The following is a 26,294-nucleotide window of genomic DNA, read 5'->3' as shown; positions in this document are numbered from 1 at the left end:
GGCATGTTTGCACACCATCACTATAACAAATGTCCATAATTACGTTTTACATAGAAAGGTTCCAATAGCAGAGGTTACGCTGACAAGACTTTACTTCCTTCTTTGCTGAGAGTCCTGAGAAGTCTATTCATTGTTGAGATGAAATTGGAAAATGGGAGTGTGTATGTTGTCTCCCATAAGCGCATAGCCCAGAAGAAGAAGCGGAAGACTAAGGGTTCCTGCTGGCTGTCATTATTTTGCAGGAGGGATTCAATCCGTACTGAAACCTCAGGTTTGTTGCTCTAGCACAGGGGTCGGCAAGGTTTACCTCACCTGGGCCGGTTCACTCCAGCAGAGATCCCACCATGCGCCAGATTGCACGTGCACCTGCGATTTCTGGCATCTGCTTCTATGCAGATGTGATTTCCGGCGTCAGGGCAGACGCAATTTCTGGTGCTGTGGAAGCGAGTCCCGTGCCACACTGCACTGGTTTAGCGCAGTGTGTGGGGCCTTGCTGAGCGAATGGCTCAGTTCGGGGGCGACTCGTGGGCCGGTTAAACGACCCCCATGGGCTGCTTGGGACCCCTGCCCTAGCATAACAGAACTACTTTAACAAAAACAACAGCTGACCTTTTGCCGTTTTGAAGGTGACAGGGAAATGCAATGAAAAGTTCAGGGTGAACAAATGATTAATGCGAAGGGATGTAAAGATCCGCAGGCAAGTGAGGATGAATGCAGAATAAATGCTCATTTTCATATAACAGTCCAGGAAACAAATCAGAACAATTGCTCAATAAAGACAGGACATAGTCTGTGCAAGCAAATCAAGATGAATGCTAAATAACCAGTTCGTCTGGAGGAAACTTGGGAGATAGGTTGAGCAGGGATACACACAGCTTCAAAACCTAAAATCGCAAAGGATGGTACTGAAGTTGCCTCTGTGTGAAGTGAGAGAGAGAATGGATTGTAGTGTGTTAATCATACTCAGAGTAGACCCATTGAAATTAATGGAGACTACTAACTTGGGGTCATTAATTTCAAGGTGCCTACTCTGGTTGCATCCTAGCACAGAGAAAATAAAGCAGAGACCCCACAATTCAATGCACACTATTTAAAGCTCTATATACTGTATTTATTTTACTTACTTAGAAATTCGGATCCTGGTTCTCAGGTACAAGAGCCCGTCCCGAGGGGAGTGTAATTGCAGCTTAATTTTAAACATGTATTTTTGAGAACTACTAATACTCAATAATATGTTTCTTTAATATAAAACTGTTTATGAGGTTTTTTTATATAAAACAATCTTCAGTTAATTGTCTTTTTCTTTGTCTTGTATACTCATGAGAGTATATTCAGTGGGCAGTGCTGAAAATGTTCACTGACTACAGTTGTACTAAAAATACAGCTCCGTTAAATTTAAGCCAGACGACATTTTAGGATCCCCTACTGCGTACATGCATATGAAAGTAGTTGTCGTGTTTGCCCTGGCGGCGGCGATAGAGCCTGTGCAAACTGATGGAGTCGCATGATCTAAATAGTGAACTACACTTCCCAGCAGGCCTTGCAGTGACTGACAGCATTGTTTCCCTTCCTCACCTTCACTTGCAGAGTGGCTGCTAACTTGCATTAGGGAAAAGGATTGGGAGGTGCTCGAGGGGTAGCTATGCCGCCTTGTGGCTGTCTGAAGCACTGCGATCTGTGGTGTTGAGCAGAGCAGGAACATGCTGTCGCTTCTATCAGCTCCAGCATATGATATGCACTCAAATTGGTTTAAGGTGATCGCCTCTTTATTATTGGGCCTACATAAGGAGTTGCAAGGAAGGACTCTTTGCAGCCAGAAGGTGATGGGTGTTGCTGTAGTGAATACAGATGATCTTCTACCTGTTGTGTATATTTTTAAAATACACTTTTTATTATTTAGTTGTCATACTTATTGCCATATGCCAGCAGGCTTCCCCCCAACACAGGAATACAAAAACATCAGCATTAACTGTTTAACTGTTTTGCAACATCTGGTGCACTCCACATTTATACTAACGTGTCTGGTTCACATAATCTTTACTCCCCGCTTCTCCTGAATTGTAGTTTTCTTAAGCAGTTTGGTGGAGGGGAAGCTGCATTGTGTAGCCCTGTTCTGCATGCATAGAGGCTGTGTCGGTGTAGCCTTTTATCATGCTTCCCTTAACTTCCTTTCCTCTAAAATGGCCTCTTCAACTGTCAGCCTTGGATACAGGGACTCCCAGATACCAGTTAAACCGCAGTGGGGAGAGGCAGTGGCGTAGCTAGCCTCTTGGGTGCCCGGGGCATTGTGCGCACCCTGCTGTTGGGGGCGGAGTGAGCCGTCCATGGGGGCGGGGCAAGGTACCCATGGAGGCGGGGTGAGCCAAGGCAGGACGCGCTGTGTGGAGTCTCTCCGCAGCCTCCCCTTCAGCTGTAGGGTGGCTGAAGTGGTGGGCAGACACAAGCCCTGCGCTGCTCAAAAAAGCAGCGCGGAGCTTGCAGGCAGTCCGTCCGCCACCTCCCCCTCAGGAGAGACATGTGGCTCAGGCATGCTGCAGCCCCTGCGGTGTGACGTCCAGTGCCCCCCCCCGCCTCACCTCTGGATTAGGCAGATTCATGGAGGAGAGGACTGTCAAAGGCTACTAGCCATAACTGTGCTCTGCCTGCAAAGTTGCAGTCAGCAATGCTTCTGGTTTCTGGAAATCGCTCGAGGGGAGAGTGTTCCAGCAGTGGCGTAGGCAGGGGTATGCGGTGGGTGCAGGAGTTTTTTTTTTCTAAAACACATGTTTTTGCCATTTTGACACCCCTTCTCAGTGTTGGCACCCGGGGTGGACTGCACTTCCCCGCACCCCCTTTCCTATGCCACTGGGGAGAGGTGGACAGAGATGGGACCGATCCCCTACTTCCGCCTGCCTCTAGTTCTGCAAAATTGATCACAAACAGTGCCTAAATATGTACACTTTTATTTTCTTTAAATGACTACATTTCACACGGTGGACAATACTTTCAATACTTCGTGTTACAGTTCAGAGTGAAGGCAATAGGGTTTTCATGTTGCAACTTGGAGATTCCCACCCTGTCCTAACATCAATGGGGCAGGAAATGGGCAATAGATTTGGGCGGAGAACCTTGCCAGGATTTGGGATCCTGATAATAATAATAATAATAATAATAATAATAATAATAATAATATGCCGTCCGTCTGACTGGGTTTCCCCAGCCACTCTGGGCAGCTTTCAACACATATAAAAACATAATAAAACATCAAACATTAAGAACTTCCCAATACTGGGCTGCTTGGAGACCTTCTGCATGCAAAGCACGTGCTCTGTCCGTGAGCGGTGGCCCCCCCCGCCCCAGTCACTTCCTTTTCCACACACTCCTCCCTTGCACATTGCTTATTAGAAAACTCCGTGTGTTTGTTGCCCTTTATAGAATAGTGAGCCTGTTTCAAAACACCTTATATATCTATGCTCGGCTCATAGGCTGTCCCTTATCTAAACAGGACATTTGCTTTTTGCTCAGACCCCTCCCTATCTAACAGAATCTTGGTTTCTTCACAAAGCTGCCCTTGTTCAAACAGAATAGTATTAAACAAAACAAAACAAAAATCCAAATGGGTGTGGAGGAAACAGAGGGCACAAGCTGCAGTGTTTTCACAACCTAAACCGTTTAAAGTCAGAATCAGGACTGTGCACTTCAAAGAGATCTATAAATCTATCAAGTTTCTAGCCCTGGGTCTTATGGAGCTATGCTGCTGGAAGCTCCAGAACAGGCTAGGAATACAGTGCTAGCTCATTGCCCCCCCTCCAAAAAACCACAGTTCTGCACATTTTAGAATTGTAATTGCAGGAACCTCATGTAAGTTATTGAGGTTGAATGGTAATTAAGCCTCAATAAAGAGGCCTGCTTTGGCAGCACAATCCTATGCATGTTTACTCGGAACCAGTTAAATTGTGTTTCTTGGGAAGGTTTTAAAATGTTTAATTATATAATTGTTGTTGTTGTTGAATAGGATGTCCCTATTTTCACCGGCGAAATGTTAGAGCTATAGTATTTATTGCTGCCATATTATCCTGAAGTCTGAAGACTCCAATGATGTATAAACAGCAGTAGCAAAAAAACTGGTTTCAAGCAGCAACATAGCAAGCGATCTTAATAATGAGAATAATTTTATTATATGTACCCCACCATGTTACTGAGCTGCTCCAGCCACTGTGGGCAGCTGGTGGGCAGTTTCCAGCATATACAAAAACATAAGAAAACATTAAAACTTCCCTAAAAAGGGCTGCCTTCAGTGAAGGCAGCAAGTGAAAAACTGAAACATCTAAAAGAGCTGCGAAAATGAGCAAGCTCTTCATCTTTCACTGAGAAGGTACCATGAGTGAGTGACAGGAAGGTCTTCTTGGGGCAATGGGTCTAGAATAGGGGTGCCAGAAAAGGTTCTGCTCCCCAGTTACCACCTGTCTCACATCTGAAGCGCCTCATAGTCAGGTCCTTATATTTAAGCATGTCCAGGCTGTTAACACAAGGGAAGAAAGACAAAGGCGAGTGCTATCATGAATCATGCTTGAAAATACATCATTTGCCGGTCAGTGAGATACACAGCACCTAATGGGTCCCAGTCAGTATCCCCTCTGCTGTAATTTGGAAGAACTGCAGTTTTGGTGTGGTCTTCAAAGGTAGTCCATGTAGAATGCACTGTGGTAGTCTAAGCTAGGGATGTAGCTGGCTACAGATACCCAGATGTAGAATAAATACCTCTCATGTTGCTCATGCATGCTCTAGTAAACTCTTTGGAGAGCCAGGAGGAATATCTTACCCCTTTCTCCTTCTGCATAAATGAAAGAGAGTTGCTGAGGTGTAAACTGAGAGTTGTAAAACCTAGATTTAGCCTGAATTTGCTAAAGAGTCATTGGGTTAAGTTTTTCAACCTCAGTTCTTTAAGTGTAAACTGGGAATAGCATTCGCCTACTTCAGAGAGGTGTTGTGAATTCCAGACCAATAAGGGCATTAATACACATAGCAAATGTGTATAATTTTCTTAAGTCAATAATAATAATAATAATAATAATAATAATAATAATAATAATAAATAATAAATGCACATAGCAAATCAATTGTACTATATGATACCAATTGGTAGTGAATAGTAGCAGATGAGGGGGAAAGGACCCTTTTGCTCCCTCCCTTCCTAAAGGTAAAATTGCTTTGGAAGTGACAGGAACTACTCTTGATGCAATGAAAGACGCTGGTGGCCCCCACCCCCCAGTCTTATGAATGGCTTGACAGGTGTTGAGATCATTGGGTGGTGGGTGGAATCTTTGAAAGGTGTGCTAGCAAAGATGTAGGGAGCTATGATCTCAGTGGGTGTCACAATAATTCACAAAAATAATTCACTGCGCAAAAAGGAAAAAAGACAGCTGTCACAGAGAATTAGGGATACAACAGGTTAAATGGTAGATCCTTCATAGAGCTTTGCTTTTACCCAGAACTCGCCTGCCTGCCTTCCAAATGGGCAGAGGTGTATGTTGCAGCCACAGGTTTACCTGTTTTACCCCAAGCTGCAGCATCCCATTGCACCACTTTTGCAAGCATGTTTCTATAAATATGCAACCAAGTGTTGTGTTCCAAGTCGTCAGTTTGGAGTTAGCCAGCTGTGCTCCCTGGAGTTCATGCTGCATTTTCTGCCAAAGAGCAGAAAGGACTTTTGACTTAACCTAACCGTAACCCAAACCACCTCCCTGTTACTCTGATATGACCTACCTGCCTATTTGAACAGCTAGTGCAAGTACCAAAGGTTCGAGCCAACATCTTTTTCCTGCTTCTTTCCTGCTTGTAATTCTGTTCGGGGGTCATTAGCTATTCGGTTAATTTAAACTTGTGTGTTCTGAGCAGAGGGGATTCTCTTTTAACCCATGGCAGGGTGGGGGTGGGGAGCCAGTCTTGGTCCATCAGTTTAGTCCATGAGGCCATTTCCCCCAAATGACACCTGTCAGCCAGCTGACATCACTGGGTGATACCAGCTGATGTGGGAGGGTGCACTTCTGGTGTGCACAGCCAAAACAGCAGGATTTAGCCCTGCTCAGATCCCTCCCACATCAGGGTAGTAAGAACTCATAATCATAGAATTGTAGAGTTGGAAGGGACCATAAAGGTCATTTGGTCCAAACTCCTGCAATGCAGAACTATTTTGTCCAACATGAGGATCAAACTCACAACCCTTAGGTTAAGAGTCTGATGCTCTACCGACTGAGCTATCCCAGTGACAACCAAAAGACCCTAGGAATGGTGCTGCAGGGTGTAAACCCATTTGGTGTTGGACAGTTTTTTTTTGCCATGGGCCACTTGAGAACTGCTGAGGGTCTAGGAGCTAAATGGCACCTTAAACCTTGGTCATGAGCTCAACAACGGAATGTTTAAGTGCACATTTTTTATAACAAGAATACAAAGTTGAAAATGAATGAACTGTAGCTAAAATACTATGTTAATTTTTCAAATGGTCTGGTCCTTCCCCTGCCCACCGCACTAATGTTCTTAAGGGTCTCTTCTCCAGTCTTCAGAGAGTAGCTGGAAGTGGGGAGGCAAAAAAAGGCCCTCCTTTCCTTCCACTCTGCAGTTTTAATCTGAAATCTCAGGCACAGAGCAGTACTGCGCTTAGAGCTCAGAAACTGCTTGGGCTAATGAAATTCCCATTCGCAAAATGCGCCTAGAACAATGGGAGTTTCAAACACTGTGGCAGGTCACCCACTGATTTTTCTGCCAGTTTTAACAATTGTATCATGCTGTGCTAGATGCTGTGTGGTTTTTCATTGCATTTTCATCGCTTCTTTCATTTACAGCTTGGGAACCCCGGCATAGGGTATGTGCTGTGAGATAGGAAATCCTGACTTGACTTCCTTGGTGACCTCACCAGGGACCCTTTGGATGCAATCTTAGTAGCATAGGAGCAACTGCAATGAATGGGGGCCTTCACATTGGAAGCTGGGGGTGCAGGTGATGGCCATTCCAGCCAGTCCCTTGGGGGTGGGAAGTAGTCATGCTGGAGACCCCTCGCACATGTCCTGGAGCTTCTGTGCTAGCGTAGCACATGAATGACAGAATCCTTGAGAATAATCATACATTTAAACTGTATTTGCTCTCATCCCAAAGGTGAGCAATAGGATTATTTCCTAGACTAACATCTCATTAGACTCTTTGCCTATGGCCAAGTATACACAGCATGCTAAACCATAGTTAATAGTTTACCATGGGCACAGTGAATACTCTTGCTCTGCTCCTCCTCTACTATGAGTGGGAGGAACAAACCATAACTTTTGGCTTAGTCCAAACCAGTGGTCTTGGTTAGTTTTGCTACAAAAAAACCCTTGATGTGAAGGCAAGATTTGAGCAAAGCAGCAGCCACTTGCATATTCACGGTAATCCATTAGAGGACAGTAGATCAATTATCTTTATATCTGAAAGTAATGCAATCATTTTATATGGCTTGTCTTGACTGTGTTTATTGCTAGCTTGCAGTGTTTTCTGTTGAGCAGCTTCAATCTAACAGCTTTGCAAGTCTCTAACAAAGTTCATATTGAACCCAACTCCCTTTTAAGTGCTTTGGGCATACCAGAGCCTCACTAATGTTGCATTAGAAAACCCAGTGTTGCACTTGTATTGTGATGCTATTTTTGCAGGCAGACATATTTAGTGCAAATGCTTTATAATTATCAACGCCAAGTAATTTTAAGTTGCAGAGAGCTGGGCTAAAAGAAGCCTCAGTGTTGCTTCTATTTCTGCGGATCTGGCTTTAAAAGTACGATGTTTCAGAGTGCAGCGTAAAACCGATCAGAGTGAAAGCAAACACCACGGTGGTAGGATAACCTGCAGGAAGGTAAATTATCTATTACAATGGTTGCCTATTGTGAAAGTGTTTGGGCAGTTAGAATATTAGGCACAGTTTTGGAGGCCTTGATTCAAATTCTTATTAAGGGAGGGCAGTTCTGAATATGCGCCGTTCTCCTGAAGTTGCCTTTTGGGTGCTACACATACAAAGGTACAGTTGAGCTCCATGCATTTAGGGGTTTATAAGGCAGTGGCGTAGCGTGGGTTGTCAGCACCCGGGGCAAGGCAAGTAATTTGCACCCCCTAAACCGTGGATTTGCGCCCCCTAACCCTAACCCCCAGATGTTGCGCCCGGTGCGGCCGGCCCCCCCTGCACCCCCCACGCTACGCCACTGTTATAAGGGTCAACATTTAAGACATTTGCTGGGCCAGTCCGATATATTTTGTTGCCTGAGGCGGAGCTGAAAATAGTGCCCCCTTTCCCACACAAGCCGAGGGTCGTATAGTACCCAAGACTGCTGCTTTGGCACCTGAGGTAGAAAAATCCCACAAGCGCCTCTCCTCCCAACTGAGCAGTAAATATGCGCGTGTATTTATATGATATAAAAATATTTAACCACAATTCGCCTGCCTCTCCTGAAAGTTCAGAACCGGCTGCTGCTGCCTCACTCTGCCAAACAGCAGGACTGGCTTTCAACCTCGCCAACCCCAGAGATATTCAAAATACTGTTTTCGTGCCCTTCTAACTCCTCAGTTTGTTCCGAGCGTGCCGCTGCCTGCCCTCTCCGTGGGTCGCGCGCCGCCCTCCCATTCATCTGCTCGCTCGCTTGCTTGTGTGCGGGGAGGGCGGGGGAGGCGCGCGCGCGCCTTTTTAACTCGCGTCTGCTCGCTTGTTCGCGCGCGCAAAAAGAGACCTCTTTTTTTTTTTTTTTTTAGCTGCAGAGGCTGCGAGCTCGGCCGCAGTGCGCTCGGGAAACCGGCGGTGGCGCTCGCGCCTCCCTTTCTCTGGCTCTTTCTTTTTTTTCTCTCTCGCTTCCCTCCCCTCCTCCCTCCTCTTTTCGCTTTCCCTCCTCCTCCCCCCGCCTCGCGCTGCCTTGCCTGCCCGGTGCATTCTCCGATTAAAGGGAGGAGGAGGAGGGCAGAGAAGGAGCCCGGCCGCCATTTTTTTCCCCGAACAGAATTTAGCAGCAGAAAAACAGCGGCGGCAGCGCCACCTCCGCGCCCGCTGCGGCTGCCCTGCTGTCGTGCCCGGGCGGAGGGTAGGGCGCGAAGGCACAGGATAAAAGGGGGCGAAGACGGGGAGAAGGCAGCGCCGCAGAGATTATTGCACCCTGTGCCCCACTTTGAAGAAGAGCGAGCGAGCGAGAGACCCTCCTTTGCAGTAGGAGGAGGAGGCGGAGGCACCGCAACAGCAGTCGCCGCCGCCACTGGGGGGAGGAAAGAGGAGCACCTTCTTTCTCCCCCGCCGCCGCCTCTTCTTCCTCCTCCTCCTCCTCCTTTTTCTCCGGGGTGTGGGGGTGGTTGCAAAAGAGGAGACAACCTTCTCCCCCCCTCCCCAAATCCCTTCCTTCCCCAGCCCTTTTCCTGCCCGCCCGCCCTCCTTGCCTGCAGGAGAGCAGGGAGCAGGCGGGCAGGGAAAGGGGAGCCGGGGCTGGGAGGAAGGGGGGGGAAAAGGGGGAGCGGGCGAGAGAGAAAGAAAAGCAGCGGCGACGAAGACGACTACGGCGGTGGGAGAAGCAGAGGCGGTGGCGGCAGTGAAGAGAACTCGGCTTCACTCGCCTTGTTTGCAAACTGCGCCCTTTTTATTTTTTTTATTTTTTTTGCACCGGGCCGGATCCGCCCGGACTCTGCTCTCGGCTCCATCACGTGGTAGGTGCCGCCGCCTGCTTGCTTTGCTTTCGCCCGCCTTGCTCCATTGCTGGCTTGGCTTGGCTTTCCCCGTTGCCCTTGCTCGGCCCTTCTCTCCCTGCCTTTGTTAGCGCGGCTGACTGGCTGCGCCCTCGGAAGCGCCCTCGGCGGCCAGAAAACAACTTATTTTTACCCCCCCTTTCTCCCCGCCAACACCTTTGCCCTATGTTTCCTATACCGTTGCTTTTAATTTCTGGTCCTAAGATGTACCCTCTATTTAATTATGTTTATTCCTCTCCTCCCGCCCCCCTCCTTTAAGCATAACAGCGATGATAATAAACTTCCCTGCCCGCTTTCCTTCTCCAGCCCCCGGTGCCAGGCGCAGCCAGGCTCCCAAGTCTCCATGACGAATATTATTATTTTTTGCCCTGCTACTTTCTCGTCGCCGTCGTTGGTTGTTGTTGCGTGTTACGGATTCACAACAGTCCGAGGCGTTTGCGGTGTCCTGCACCTAAAATGCAGCTCCCCTTCTCTTGCCCCCCCCGCGGTGCTTTAAAAAGCCATGCAGTTTGGTGTAATCGCGCTTTATCAGGTGGCAAAAGAACGTTCAATCCTTAAAATCGATCATAGTTGAGTGTGGGAAAAGGGGGATGGCAGAATACGAGCACTCTAGCCGGTCTCTTTACGGTTGGGGGGGGAGGTGGGGGGGGAGAAGCGAGAAAAAGGAGGTGGGTTGACTTTGTTTGGGAATAGAGACGACCACTCCCGCAGTGCTCACTTTACAATAGAGTAAAGCACTTTGCACAGTCAAAGAGCTGTCTTAATGCCCACCGTAATCGCGTCTCTCTCTCTGCCCCCCCCCCCGCTTAAGTGGCTTTAAACAAAAAAGCTAGCCCGACTCTTTTGAGACTGGTGTTTGTATGTGCGTGTGCGCGCCTAGGCGAAGTATTGCGGCTCCATTGCATGATCGAGGGGGAGGGGGAAGAAGAAGAGAGGCTGGTTTCTGATGGCGCCACTTTAAATTGAAGGCTTCCCCCTCCTTTAGCAAAGAAAAGAGAGCTTCCCAACTGGAGTTTCTTTCTCTTTGTGTTTAGTGTGTCTCTCCTCCTCTACCCCCCTCCCCCTATTCATAAAACATGCACGCCTTCCAGTTTGCTACTTCTCACCAGCATTCGAACGCCGGCGCGCCCGAAGTTCCATCACAGCCTTCTAAACCCATCCCCAGTTTCCATTCTCAAACATCTTGCGCGTGTGCGCCTGTGTATGTGTGTGTGCGCGCGCCTGTGTTGGAGATCTCGCCGTCACGTGGCTGGTTGGCAGTCATTTTTTTGTGTGCGCGTTGTGGTGACTGCTTGCTGTTGTATGGGTAGCTTTGTTACTACGGTCAACAACAATGAATTTGTTTTCCCCTCCCCCTATTCTTTCTCTCTGTCTTTTTGGTCGGTTCGTTTCTAATCCGACTTTCATGTTAGTGGTGGTGGGGACAGTCTAGTCAAACAAACTCTTGTATACGTTTTGAAGAAACCAGGCACAAATTGCATAACACTTCTTTTGCATAATCTTTAACCCGTGGGATTTGCCTCTTTATTTTAATAGGGCCTGTAGATGAGGTGTAGAGTTGGGTCACGTGTAGTAAGTGGTATGATAGTTATGCCAGTAAACGTGGCTTCTATCACCATCTCACTATTCAGTGTACTTACTCTAAAACTTACTTGTAACAGCTTAGTGTATGTTAACATACCTCCCCCTTCCCCCATTTGTTTGAACTGCACAGTGGCTGTTTCATTTACAAACTTGGTTTTGTCTTAGTGAGCCATTTGGCATTTGATGTTGCTTGTCTGCCTTTTATCACTAATGATTTAGAATTGGCGGGAATGTTTCCACCCCCCCCTTAAACTGTAAACAATTTCAGTTCACTAAACGTTTTTGCTTAAAGATGTCAAATTAAATAATGTTTTGTAAATAATGATGCTGTTGGTTGACTGGTCTGCTGCAGAATCATCTTAAAATGAGGTGTCAGTTAAAAACAAGGTTACCCATATGGTTTTTTTGGGGGGGGAGTAGGGGTTATCTGTACTGTAACTGTACTTTGATGATAACCTTGTTCAGTGCTACAGAATTCTATTTTTTATCACATGAAATTAATTGAAATAACATTTCCCATTTTTTATGGTTATGTTGTGAATGTTAATTTGACAACAATTTGGGCCTCTTTCTCTCAAGCTGTTGCGTCATGTCATGTGATGCTTGCTCTGTGTCTGTGATACGTAATTCTAAAAATAAGGCTTAGGTAAAAAGCTCTCCCTTAGAAGTTAAAACATGTTGTGAAAGTGAAGGAGAGTACTTCTGGTTGCGACAGGCTCACAAAAATTCTAGAAGTCAATCCTTGTGGCTTACTGATCTACATAGAATTTTCTCTCTCTGTGTGTGGGATAAGGTAAATATATGACTTTTAAAAAGAACTACTCTTTGTTGGAAAAATACTGTAACACCCCTCTATCAACAGATTAGACATTAAGGCTGTGATCCTAAAGGCAGTTACTAGGGAGTAAGTCCCACTTACCAGAGTGCAACTTCTGAGTAAATATGTGTAGACTTGTGCTGCACAGCAATTGGAGTTAGTGGCTGTCGTCAAAAAGGAACTTGTGAGTGGTTGCTGTAGTCAGACATTTAATAAAATGGTGTTTAGTTGTCATTGAAAACTGTTTAACTTAAACTTCTGCTAGAATCTAGTGTAGCAGGAAAAATTCTGCCAACCAAGTTAGCCTGATACAGTAAACACCTCTGGGTTCTTGTCTACAGTATGGGGGAATATATAGTGAAAATTTGGTAATGAAGGCACGGAAAAGTGAAATAAGTGACAGCTTGGGCTGGAATATATGTGTGTATTATGGTGTGTGATATATGGTTTAAAATGTCTCTATTTACATTTCATAATGTCACAATAGTGTTGGTTGTAGGACAGTGGCATTACATAAATTAAGAGCGTGAAATCTGAGGAAGTGTGAAGTTTTTTGTTTCAATTGGAAGTTGACCTCAGCCCATAGGAGTCCTGGAAGGTAATGTGCAGATAAACAGGATTGAGTGCTCGTTCTCAGGGTGCAAGGGGATTCTTATTTATTAAAACTCTACTTATGAATGCATGTATTCATGCGTTTCATGGATAGTGTCATTTCCCCCTTTAACAAGCAATCTTTTACGTACACAGGGAGTCTGCTGAGAGTCTGTTTCTATAGGCAAATTGAATTATTTGAATTCATAAAATTCTGTTACTGCTTTCATGGACTTGTAATAAATTATTTTGGAGAAATTATACTTCTGTTAGGTATCTCCACTATAGTCCGCATAAGTCCCCTGGAACTTAAAACATACACACTTACCTGGGAATAAGTTCCATTGAACTTTTATCGGAACTTAATTCTTTATACAGAATTGCACTCTTGTATCATAAGCTTTCATAGGTGAGGGCCTACTTTGCCAAATACATAAAGTGGGATTTGGTCACAAAAGCTGAAGCAGCAATAAATTTGTGTTGGAAGTGCCAGAGGGTTCATTTTTGCCTCAGCAGATGGCTTCCCAACTAGAATTAGTTAACAATGTGATGCCTGTTTAAGAGTTAAGGCTTGGGTGCCCAATATATAATAAAAAGGTCTTTTAAAAAGAAATATATGGTGAATTCTAATGGTGAATAGATGTTAAATTCTGTCGACTTAATAGTACATGCAGGTTGCTGCTCACAACTTGTTTTTAATCTCATTTGAAAGGCCCTTGCAATCAACCAATCAATCAATCATTTGAAAGACCCTTGTAATCAACCAATGACAACTGTCAAGAGAAACATGCGTGTATTAAAAGTTTTTCACTCCTATTTTATGGTTGGGTCAGGCAGCTAGCAGCCTGGACGCCCAGCCCAGCCCCCAAAGCATAACCTGGTGTTGCAATGACCTTTCTTACTATCGACCCCTTGTTCACTTTCTCCCAAGCTACGATAAGGACAAAGGGCTCCTTAACTCCCTCCTCTCTGGTGTGTACAGAAACTAAAGCTTTGGTACAGAGAGTCTTCTTTTCGTTACATACCTCGGCCACAGTCACATGATAGTGAAGCAACCAAAGGAAGTGTGGAGCTCTGCCAAGCCTCCCCAGTATGAATGGCAACAGAGGAAAGGGTCCAAGAGCCCTTTGCCTGTGTGTCTGGTGTCTCTGTTGTAGGAGTGAGTCAGTGGGTGGAGGCCCTGCTGCTTTCTGTTCAGTGCTGTTTCATGGGCTATCATGTAGAGCAGTGTTTCCCAACCTTGTGCCTCCAGATGTTTTTGGCCTACAACTCCCATCATCCCTAGCTAGCAAGACCAGTGGTCAGGGATGATGGGAGTTGTAGGCCAAAAACATCTGGAGGCACAAGGTTGGGAAACACTGATGTAGAGGGTAAAGTCATGTTGCAGAAGGACAGATTTTGGTTGAATATCAGAGAAACTTCAGTGGCAAGAGCAGTTTGACAGTGGAACTAATTAGCCAGAGGGTGCTCTAGCTCTGGATTGAACATGGCCTTAAGATAGTCTACATGACTCCCTCCTGGTTTGTTATTCTATGATCCAGTTGAAAAATACAGAAGACGATGAGGGCTTTGCCTAATTTATTAATTAACAATTACATGTTGTATATATCAGGGGTCAGCAAACTTTCAGCAGGGGGCTGGTCCACTGTCCCTCAGACCTTGTGGGGGGCCGGACTATATTTTTTTGGGGGGGGGAATGAACAAATTTATGTGTCCCACAATAACCCAGATATGCATTTTAAATAAAAGCACACGTTCTACTCATGTAAAAACACCAGGCAGGGCCCACAAATAACCCAGAGATGCGTTTTAAATAAAAGGACACATTCTAATCATATAAAAACACGCTGATTGCTGGACCGTCTGTGGGCCGGATTTAGAAGGAGATTGGGCCTGATCCGGCCCCCAGGCCTTACTTTGCCTACCCATGGTATATATGGTTCTCCTGTCTCTCTATCCATCTCTTCATTTTATCCCCACAACTGTGAGAGGCAACTGGTGAGTAGTCCATGGCGAGATTGCTGGATGAGTAGGAATCTGTAATTACTTGTATGTTGCCTTGTTTGGGATAATTGGCTTGTAAATACAATATACAATATATGCTTTGTTTTTAAACGTATCACCTGCCTTTCCATCTGCTCAAAGGTGGTGCGCCATTCAGTCAAAATCAAACGTATAAAATAAAATGTCCCCCAACAGCAAAATGCAGAGATAAAATTCAGCTCACAGTCCAAATGTCACATAAAGGAGACATCTTCACTTGCCTCCTGAGCACCGATAAGGAAGGAATTGTGTAGGCCTCGCTTGAGAGAGAATACTAGAGGATAAGCATTGTAAATGAAAATAATCGATCCAGGATCCCATCAGTCTTAATGTCCCAAATAGATGTCACACAGAGCTGTCCTTCTGTAGAATGAATCTTACTTGGAATGAAGAATTACAAAAATATTGTAGCTCATGCTCTTATTTTATTTTTGTAAAAAAAGCTTCTAGGTTGCCTTTAAGGGTAACAACAAGTTTGGTTTACAAACAAAACATAGCAAAATGCAACTAAATCCATAAAATCATTAATGAAGACAAACATTTAGCAGAAGAAATAAATCAAGATATGTAACTGTAACCAAACTCATCAGCAAAATAATAAAATTACTCAGAAAGCAGGCAAAAACAAGTGGGTTTTCATCATAAACACCTGGAGTGATGAGGCCTCACAGAGCTCAATTGGTAATGTGATAATGAGCACAATTGGTAATGAACAACCTTGGTGTTCTTGGGTGTGGGCAAGTGAGGAGGGCCTCAGTTTTGGCTTCCAATTTGTCTACATGTGCTGTTGAATAGATTGCACTGCTGTGTTCACACCGCACACCATTTTTTGAATGCTCTAGATAGAAATCTACCTGAAAGTAAAAACCTGACATACTGGGATGAATGGGTCCTATCTCAACCCCATACTGCTGCATTAGCTTCTTTTTATGCAAGAGAGACTTCAGAAATGGCATGCCCCTACCTGGTGTCTGAACTGGAACCTTCATACAGTATTCTGAAATCCAGGCAGTGCCGGATTTACATATGAGCTATAGCTTAGGATCCCACTCCCAATTTTTAAAAAAGCATTTCACTATTAATATACTTCTTAATTATATTTCAGTTCAACAATTACTTTGATAAAATACATATTTTGTTATGTGCAAATGGCTTTAGATACCCATTAGGTCCATTACCATAAAGCATATTCAACACAAAAACCAGAGACAATTTGTTGTTGACAAAGGACAGCTGGCCATATAAAGGGCCCCATTACCTACAGTAGCTTAGGACCTCATCAAACCTAAATCCAGCCCTGAATCCAGGTAGGAAAGGTCTGGTTTTTGAAAAGGTGCCAGAGCAATCTTTAGTCTTCAATTGAAATACAAGTATTATTTTTTAAATAAGAGTTAGCAAGCTTGGTGGATGCGGGGAATGCTGTGGATGTAGTGTATCTTGATTTCAGTAAGGCTTTTGACAATGTCCCTCATGATGATATTGCAGAGAAGCTAGTGAAATGAGAACTAGACATGGTAAACTGATAGGTGGATATGTAGCTGGTCGACTGACTGAACCTGAAGAGTTCACTAACGGTTCCTTGTCATCCTAGAAAAAAGTGACAAGTGGGGAGCCATTGGGTTCTGTCCTGGACCCGTTGTTCAAAGTCTTTATAAACAACTTGTTGTTCATAGTTTTTATAAACAACTTGGATGAGATATTGAGGGGATACCAATCAATTTTGCTGAGAGGGGTAGCCAATGCCGCTGAAGACAGAATTGGGATTCAAGATGACCTTGAGAACTGGGACCAAACTAACGGAATGAATTTCAATAGGGATAAGTGTCATTTCTGGGCACCACAATTTAAGTGGGATATTGACAAGCTGGAAAATGTGCAGAGGAGTGTGGCCAAGTTGATCAAGGGTCTGGAAACCAAGCCTTATGGGGAAGGGTTGAGGGAATTGGGTATGATTAGCCTGTAAATGAGGAGACTAAGAGGAGATATGATAGCTATCTTCAGATATCTATAGGGCTGTCACATGGATGATGGAGCAAGTTTGTTTTTCCTACTTTGGAGGGTAAGAGAGATTCAAGTTACAAGAAAGGAGATTACAGTCAAACAGGAATAAGTTTCTGCCAGGAAGATCTGTTTGACAGTGGAATAGACTCACGAGAGGTGGTGAACTCTCCTTCCTTTGAGGTTTTTAAGCAGAGCTTGGATGGCCACCTGTGTGGATGGATGCTTTAGTTGTGATTCCTGCATTGCAGGTGCTTGGACTAGATGACCCTGTGGGTCCCTTACAACTCTACAAATCTGTGATTCATCATTTTTTTAATGGGAAAGCTCTCAACCAAAATAATTTCAAATTAAGATAAAGAACACAGTTAAGACTGGGGTATTATATTCAGTGGCACCTTGTTTAGGCGGTTCTACCTAGACAGGCACTTTTTGCATGTATATCTGTTTTTAAAACTCTTGGTTTTATCCATATTTTGAATTCTGTTTTTATTCCTGTTTTAAAACCAAATATTTTATGCAATGTTATATAAACATCTTAAGATTTTTAAAAACAAGATATATATATAAATCTTGCTAAATAAGTAATTCTCCTTGAGTATGTTTCAAATGAAGTGGCTCAAATACCACTTGAATTGTAACTTTAAGACTCTCTGCGTGAAACATTTATCAGACTTTTCACATACCCATAGCTATTCTTAGGTTATTCTTTTCCCAGTTATCTTTCTCATTTAGGTATATAATTTTGAGATACACCCTCTTATATTCTTTAGAAGTTGGTAATACCTGTTTAAATGATTCTGAGTGGCTAGGGAATGTTATTAGACATCCTTCCTCTATTCAACCATGCATTTATCCATACTTGTCCTTCCAATGTTGCTAAGCTATTTCTTATTGGAACAGTTGTGGTCACTCTCTGATTGCCGTTTTTGATGTGCTAATTTTGTAAGTATCAGCCTGTACATTTATCCAAATGTAACTCTTAACCTGAGGCTTCTGGAAAAGAGTAATGCATTGAACTGACTATATAAATACTGTATAGGATTTTTAAAAAAACTTTTGAGGATGGAATATCCAATAAGCTATGTGCTCTTGGCCTGTAGCACTTTTCAGTTCAAGAATGAAAGTCAAGAGGCTTCACTTTTCCAATTAAACACAGTTATTTTGCTGTAATTCAAATACTAAAGGTGTTTAGGATTGTGGTCATATGTCTGAATAATGGGAGGAGTAGAAGGCTTCATCCTTACAGCAGCCCATGCAAATCCTTAATGGTCTGCTGTCTCCTATGTGATAGGATCTTGCACACTCCGTATAGCAGATATGAATTCATAAAGCCTGTGAATGGGGTTTGCAGGATCAGGGCCATTGTCTCTTTCGCATAGCTAATGCTCTTTTATGGTGAAGGGGCGAGAACAGGTTTGTGGCTGGAACTACAACTGGAATTGCCTTCACTATAGAAATCTGACAAGAAGTTGTTAAACGTTTGCCCCTCAATAAAGGACTGGATGAGAACCAACAAACTGAAACACAATCCAGATAAGACTGAGGCACTGTTAGTGGGTGGTTCCCTAGACGGGTGGGAGATCTGCTCTTGATGGGGTTACACTTCCACTGAAGGAGTAGGTTCGTAGCTTGGGGGTACTCCTGGATCCTTTGCAGTCACTCAAGGCTCAGGTGGCCTCAGTGGCCTGGAGTGCCTTCCATTAGCTTCGGCTGGTGACCCAGCTATGCCCTATTTGAACAGGAATAGCCTAACTACTGTTGTCTATGCTCTGGTAACTTCAAGGTTAGATTACTGCAGTGCGTTATACGTAGGGCTGCCTCTGAAGACGGTTCGGAAACTTCAGGTAGTGCAGAATTCAGCGGTCAAGTTGCTCACCTGAGCAATACGGTTTGAGCATGTTACACCGATCCTGGTCCGACCGCACTAGCTACCAGTTAGCTTCCGGGCCCAATTCACAGTGCTGGTTTTGACCTATGAAGCCTTAAATGGCTCAGGGCCACAATACCTCAAGGACTGCCTTTTTCCAGACTCTGAGATCATCTTCTGAGGCCCTTTTCTGTGTGCCGCCTTCTAGAGAGGTCCGGAGGGTGGCTACACAAGAACGTGGCTCCCTGTCTGTGGAATGCTCTCCCCAGGGAAGTTCGCCTGGTGCCTTCATTATATACCTTTAGGTGCCAGGCAAAAACATTCCTTTTTAACCAGACCTTGACTGACATCCTATGCCCTTTTAAAATGTCTTTTTTTGGGGGGGGGGTATTGAGTGGTTGTTTTGATTATGTATTTTGCGGTTTTATTTTTTGATTTTATTCTGTGAACCACCCTGAGGGCGGTATATAAATTCAGTTAATAATAAAAAATAATAATGGGAATGTAGCAATTTGTCATGCATTGCTTGTGTAAACTGCTAGTCTCTTACTGCATTTTGTGTTGTAATTTGTGAGAGGGGCAGCCCCAGATGTCCTAAAGGATGTGGTTTCTGGAAAAGGCCCTCCTTAGATCAGGGTGATGGTTATTAACTGGAATTGCCTATCTGAGGCTGATTATCTGGATCTGTTTCTGTCTAGTTTCAGGCCTGGTTTAGCACAGAAACTGCCTTGTTTACAGTGTGGGTTATCTATGCTGAGAGAGGGATTAGGGAAGTGATGCCCTGTTGATTTTTCTTGGACATCTCTGGCTTTCACTATTGTGATAGTATTCATCTGGTTTAAGGATTGAGGTTCACTGCATTGCAGCGGTTTTGTCCCTGTCTGGATGGTTGATTCCAGAAGTTGGTGCTGAGTGTGTTGTTTCTCAGTTCCCTGGCATTTATGCTGTGGATATCTATATGAAGTCATCCATGTCAGTGTGCTGTTGACACCCAGATCTGTTTCTCAGCCTTTTACATTGGATTCAGGTGAGGCAGTAGAAGTGCTGAACGGGTGGCTGGGCTTAATCATGAGCTGAATGAGGGCCAATAAACTGCAACTCCATCCAGACAAGACAGGGTTACTGCTGGTAGGCGCACCATTTGTGTCAGTAGGTGTTTGCCTGATTCTGACAGGGTTAAACCTGGAGAAATCAGGTTTAAAATTTAGGGAGCGCTCATTGATCTAGCTTTGTCCCTGCAGGCCTATGTGACCTCTATGGCATTGAGTGTCTTTTGGTTGTGGCTGGTAATCCTTTATGGACAGGGGCAGCCAGGCGAGCGTAACCTATGCTCTGGCACTCTGCAGGTTAGATTACTGTAATCTGTTGCGTTTGGAGTTGCCTTTGGAAACTGTCTGGAAGCTGCAGTATAGTTTGCAGCTGTTATGCTGCAAATTGGGACCAAGCAATGGGAACATAACATTGCTTGGCACCAAAACAAGTTGCTGGTGCTTGTCTCCAAAACTCTGTAAGGTCTGGCATTGAAATGCCTGAAGGATCACCTGTCTCCATATAGCAGCCTCCCTGGATTTTTAAATTTGTGGAGGCCTTCCTCTTGGGCGACCCTAGCATCTGAAGGACCTGCTCAGAGGCGGTGATATGAACTCCCCAGGGCAGTGTTAGAAATTAGCCAGGCACGTTTTGTAACTGGAAAAGGTCCAGTTGTGACCACATGGAGATCTCCGGATGTCGGGCTGGCGACTGAGGAAAACAAAATGTCACTTAGAGAAGGAGGTGAAATATTTTCATTAAAGCTTAGTTCTATTCTGGATTGTTTTATTTGATGTTTTAATGTGTTGCAAACTGCTTTGAGATTCATTCTTTAAAACAAAAAGCAGTATAGAAATGGAATGAATAATAATGATAAATCCCATGGTGGTGGGGGAACGGTGCCTAGACATTCCATTGTGGTGACCACAACCCAGGTTTAAGGTGCCATTTGGCTATCACATTATATATCTGAGTTTCTAACACTGTCCCAGGAAGGTCCAGCTGGTTGTGATAGGCCCTCTGCTGGAAGGACCACCGATGCCTGTTTTGATATTATTTGGTGTTGGGAAGAAAACTTTTTATTTTCTGAGCTTTGCTTCCTTTGGAATTTGTTTTATTCCATTTACATGGTTTTAGAGTTGTTGCTGTTTAAAAACGAACTGTCAGATTTAAGGTGCTGGTTTTGACCTTTAAAGCCCTTTATGGCCTAGGACCCTTGTACCTATAGGATCGCCTCTCCCGGTATGCCCCACGGAGGACCTTAAGGTCCATAAATAGCAACACCCTAGAGGTCCCAGGTCCTAAGGAAGTCAAATTAGCCTCAACCAGAGCCAGGGCCTTTTCAACACTGGCTCCGGAGCCTGGTGGAAGACTCTGTCTCATGAGACCAGGGCCCTGCAGGATCTGATTTCTTTCTGCAGGGCCTGTAAGACAGAGTTGTTCTGCCTGGCCTTTGGCTTGGAATCAAATTGATTCCCTCCCCCTCTTTCTTTTTTCCATTCTCCTCCTGTGAAGAGGCTGCATTTTAATGTTTTAATGTTGTATTTTAATCTTGTTTTTAAGTTGTATTTTAACCAACTTGTTTTTATTATTGATTGTTAGCCGTTCTGAGCCTGGTCTTGGCTGGGGAGGGCGGGGTATAAATTATTATTATTATTATTATTATTATTATTATTATTATTATTATTATTATTGGATTATATTATTATTATTGGATTATATTATTAATGGACTGTATATAAGCTCTCTTGGGAAAAATGTATTTGAAGATTGAAATAGAATTTTTATAATTAATAAAATCACTTTTTGCTTCAGCAGCAATATGGTGTGGGTAATCTGGCTGAAACTGACATTGCTACTGTGGAGTTCATGTTTCTCCAGCAAGCACTCTCTGTATCCAAGGAGGGCCATTGTGAAAAAGTATAATGTGGACGGTTTTAGGATTTGGACTTGCTGCTTCTGTGCTGGTGATGGAATAGAGTATGCTTTCAAATGCACTGTTATGGGTTAGCTACATGGTGGTAGGAAATGGGTATGAGAGTATAATTGTAGTATACCTGTATGCACTGATGCTACTGAAGCAGAGGACTTGATGATGCTTGAAGGTAGCACATGAATAAAATTCAAAGTGAAAATAACACATCCATCCAGTATTCATGTTAGTTAGCTCAATTTGCATTTCACATTAGAAACAAACTATGGTTTAATGTGAACCAGCGCACTGCTTAAAAGGGCCCACTTAGTTGCTCCTTTGTTGGCTGCTGTTGCTTGCTGTCTGAACCCAAACTCCATGGTTTGTTTCTCTCTAAACAAATCACAAATAGTAATCCCAAGAGCGAACCTTGGCTACTGCTTGTGGTTTGTTTGGAGACAAGCAATCAATGAGTTGGGGTTCAGATGTTGCAACATGCCACACTGGCTTGTTTCCTGGCAATGGGGCATGCAGCAGCACACAGCATAGTTGCATTCAGCCATAGTTGCTTTTAAATACAGTTGTGACATGCGAACCAGGCCTTTGTCTCTTGAGTCTTGGTGTTCGCAAAGAAGGCTTGCATTTTTTGACAAGTGTCAGAATGCTCTGTGAATTCTTTGCCTAATTTATCCTTGATCTCTTGGGATCCTTTTTTGGCTGTTGAAAGCATCTTGCACATTCTTCCTTAAAGTGGTACAGAGCAACTGGAAAGCTTCAGATCTCGTGTAGTGTTGTGGCTTACAGTATGAGCTAGGAAATTCCTGGTTCAAATATCTCCTTTAATTCACTAGGTCAGGCATGTTCAATTCCCAAGTCTGTGATCTACTCCCAGTATAAAAAAATCTGGCAGTGATCTACCCATTGTCATTGGAGGGAGGAGGAGCGTGCGTGGGGGAGGATTGCACAGAGTTTTTTAGCTTTTCCCCTGTAACTTTTTGTACATGATAAGGATCCTGCAATCTACCAGGATCAGCTGGGGATCTAGCGGTAGATCATGATTTACTGGTTGGACATCCCTGCACTAGGTAGTCTTAAGCAACCTGCTACTCTGCTACTAACCCCATCTTCAATATAAGGATGCTAACTGCACCTCACCTACTTTACAGGGAGTCATAAGTTTCCTGAGATCATTCCTGCATTAATCAGTTTGGGCACTCAGAAAGCATAAATGCCAATTGTGGCCAGCTTGCTGGTCTTGAGGCGCCAGTCTTGCTTTGTGTGCAAAAAGTCTTGCGTTCACTTCACAGACTGTTTTGTGTACCAGGTGAAAGAGGAGCCATTCCTTTAATGGGGGGAGGGCTGTAGCTCAGCTTTACATGCAAAAGTTCGTCATCGGCTGCTGCAGTCTTCAGGTAGGGTGGAGGAAGAATTGTTTGAAACACAGGAGGGGGCAGTGCCAGCCAGTGTCAATGATACTCAACCAGAAGGATGGAGGGTTGCATACAAGGCATCTTTTGTGCCTCCAGAACGAAGGCATCAGACAATTTCCACGTATTGCTTTTGCCTGTTTGTGTCATTCCAATGTTTTGAAGTGCAAGCTTCATTCCTTTGGCATCTCCGGAGCAGTGTGGTGGTCTTCTTTCTGGGCTACTGTAATGGCACCAGCTGTTCTTTTAAAACCTCTGCTTTGAAGTCCTGAGCAGTACTTCTGCAGCACATACCCTGTTACAAAATGTGTTAAGCACTTGGTTTTAGTGTACATTTAAAATTATAAATTAAGTATTCCTAATCACACAAGATAAATAAGTTGGGTTGTGTGTTTTTTTGCGTAGTTTGCACTCTGCCATTTTCTTTGGAAGCAGTCTAGCCCTGGATTGTGCGTTGTTTTTTACCTCTCCTTCCCCTTCTTCCTGCAACTGAATACTCGGAAGTGATCTTGTGCTGCCTGGCTGGCAAAAAGGAGAGTAGGCATGCTTCTAGGCATGAAAACTTTTGTTGGGGCTGACCTGAATTAATTGATCTATATTGAACGCAGGGCAGTCTGTGTAAACACCACTAGGGAGGGGACTCTAGTTCCGCTTCGGTGAAACTGAATGTGTGAATGCCGGGATACATTTATTCCCGATTTCTTCTGAGCAGTGTTAGAAACTCAGATATGTAAGCAGGGGGGATAAAAATCCGTGGTTAATTTTATTTTTTTTAAATTGGATTTTTAAAAATTTAAATGGGATTTTTAAAATATTGCTTTGGGAGGAAAAATATTTCTAAAGATAGCTTTCTATTTAAGTTACATTATACAGTGGTACCTCGGGTTACAAACGCTTCAGGTTACAGACTCTGCTAACCCAGAAATAGTACCTCGGGTTAAGAACTTTGCTCCAGGATGAGAACAGAAATCGCGTGGCAGCGGGAGGCCCCATTAGCTAAAGTGGTGCTTCAGGTTAAGAACAGTTTCAGGTTAAGAACGGACCTCCAGAACGAATTAAGTTCTTAACCCGAGGTACCACTGTAGTTCAAAGACCATTCAGGAAATAAGGATTTGTTTTAATTTTTCACATGTACTAAAACTCAAAGTTTTTTTCTTTTTGAAAATTGTTTAACCAGATCAGTTAACAAACATGAATACATATGCTATAGTGTTATTGTTTTAGTTATATAAACTGTTTAAATTGTTATTAAAGAAATGATTAATTTTCTCCTTCCAATAAAGTACAGCAGAAAAGTTGTCCAAATATAAACAGTTAACTTATTAAACCTCATAATTATCTATGTTTTTCTAATAGTATAACCAAATCAGTAATTTTTGATATAACTTTAAAAACTACTCTGAAAATTTATTATTCCAGAAATGAAATCTTCATCTGGTTGTAAATATTAAGATTATATCAGCAAGAATGAGTCTTTCTGTAAAAAAAATGATTTAGTCTTCCCGACTAGTGATTTAAATCAAGTCTTACTGACTAGTGATTTAAATCATGATTTAAATCAATTTGATTTAAATCAAATCCACCCTGTATGTAAGCTAGGTGCCAAATAGCTTCTTAAACCAAGGTTGCAGTTGCCAAAACTGAATGCCTAGTTGTCATTTTGAGGCAAAGTCTAGTTTTCACAGGCATTCACTGACTGATTGATTCTCAGTTAAACATCCGGCTAGTTCAGATGACAACCTTGAGCTAGGTTAAGAGCTTTGAGAACTTAAATAAGAAAAGTCACTTGATCCAGGGACAGTCCACATGTATATTGGCCGATTCCTACCTCTTTTTCTTAATGCTCAGGCTGCACAGAAAAAAGCATTTTGGTTCCTGAAATTCATTCTAATTGTGCAGATTCTATAGGATGGGGTATTATATTAGTGTGTGAAAACAATCAAGGTCCAGTGATCCCCAGGCATGCCCAACCACATGGTGGAGATGTCAGGCTCCATCCTGGCACCCAGGTATCTTCACTTGGTTGCAAATGGCCACTAGTCAGGTGAAAAATGTGTCTGGCGCCTGGCTAATTTCGAACACTGCTTCCAAGGAGCACAGGGGTGGCTTCATGGCCACCCCAGCTTTATCCTCACAGCATTGGTTAAGTTCAGAGAGTGAGGGCCTGGCCCAAACTTTAGCTTCATGACAGAGGTGGGGATTTGAGCCCACGTATCCTGGATCCGGCTGGGACGCGGGTGGCGCTGTGGTCTAAACCACTGAGCCTCTTGGGCTTGCCGATCAGAAGGTCAGCGGTTCGAATCCCCGCGATGGGGTGAGCTCCCTTTGCTTGGTCCCAGCTCCTGCCAACCTAGCAGTTCTAAAGCACACCAAAAAGTGCAAGTAGATAAATAGGTGGGAAGGAAAATGGTGTTTCTGTGCGCTGCTCTGGTTCGCCAGAAGCGGCTTAGTCAAGCTGGCCACATGACCCGGAAAAACTGTCTGCGGACAAACGCCAGCTCCCTTGGTCTGTAAAGCGAGATGAGCGCCGCAACCCCAGAGTCGTCTGCGACTGGACTTAACTGTCGGGTCCTTTACCTTCACCTTTTTATCTTTGATCCACTGTGCTGGGGTGGCCAGTGTGGTGCTGGATAGCAACACCCAAGAGCATTAGTTAGCCGGGAGGGTGGTAGTTGTATAGTCCTTAAACAACTGCAGGACATGACACTGGATGCCCCTGCACACCCTACTGCTATGAAGTTTCCCATTTTGCAGATGGACAAGCAGGAAATGTTTGGCACTGGCAGATTTTGGCATCAGGTGTCCCTCTGCTCCACCCCCACAAAGGAGAGAGTGACAAGCCATATTAGAGTTTGAACTTTTGATGAGTCATCCAGGAAGAGATCTCAGTAAGACTTGCAGTCCCCAGAGCAGGTAATGTTGCCTGAGGAGGCTGCAGAGAGAAAAAAGAGGAGGTTGAACTCTGGAAGGAGGGAAGTGTGGGCAGGAGGAAGTAAAAGTAATAAGTTGCCTTTGCAGGGTTGGGGAACTAGCTGTTCTTCCCCACCCAACTCCCGCCCAAATGCTTGGCTGCAATTCCGATAATCCCCGGCCATTGGCCATTCTGGCTTGCGGGTATTGCAACATTAGACAGGCACCAAGTTTGCCACCCCTGCTTCTACAACTGAACATGCTACGCTTATCTTGCTACTGAGTGGATAATGCAAATTAAACAACTAACCATCTCCAAAATGAAAATACAGCCCCCCCCCCCCCAAGACACACACTTGCTGGAATTCATACTGGTATACAAAAATGTGCATGTTTAAT

General features: G+C 44.1%; 1 protein-coding gene across 23 annotated transcripts in view; it reads left to right on the top strand.

The window, feature by feature from the left end:
• KANSL1 (KAT8 regulatory NSL complex subunit 1) overlaps window positions 1–26,294 on the top strand; it is a 154,262-nt gene that overhangs the window by 14,306 nt on the left and 113,662 nt on the right. For 6 of the 23 annotated variants that reach the window (XM_083708472.1, XM_083708464.1, XM_083708462.1 and 3 more), the window contains exon 1: window positions 8,919–9,675. The exons of 16 other annotated variants lie outside the window; for them this stretch is intronic. The gene's annotated coding sequence lies outside the window, so the exon portion shown is untranslated. Of the gene's footprint in view, window positions 1–8,911; window positions 9,676–26,294 lie in introns of those variants that run through there. One more of the 23 variants, XM_083708466.1, reaches the window with a different exon arrangement.

The sequence above is a fragment of the Podarcis gaigeae genome (assembly GCF_964106915.1).
Source record: "Podarcis gaigeae genome assembly, chromosome: 13".
Lineage (NCBI taxonomy): Eukaryota > Metazoa > Chordata > Lepidosauria > Squamata > Lacertidae > Podarcis > Podarcis gaigeae.
This window is presented reverse-complemented; position numbering and strand designations above follow the sequence as displayed.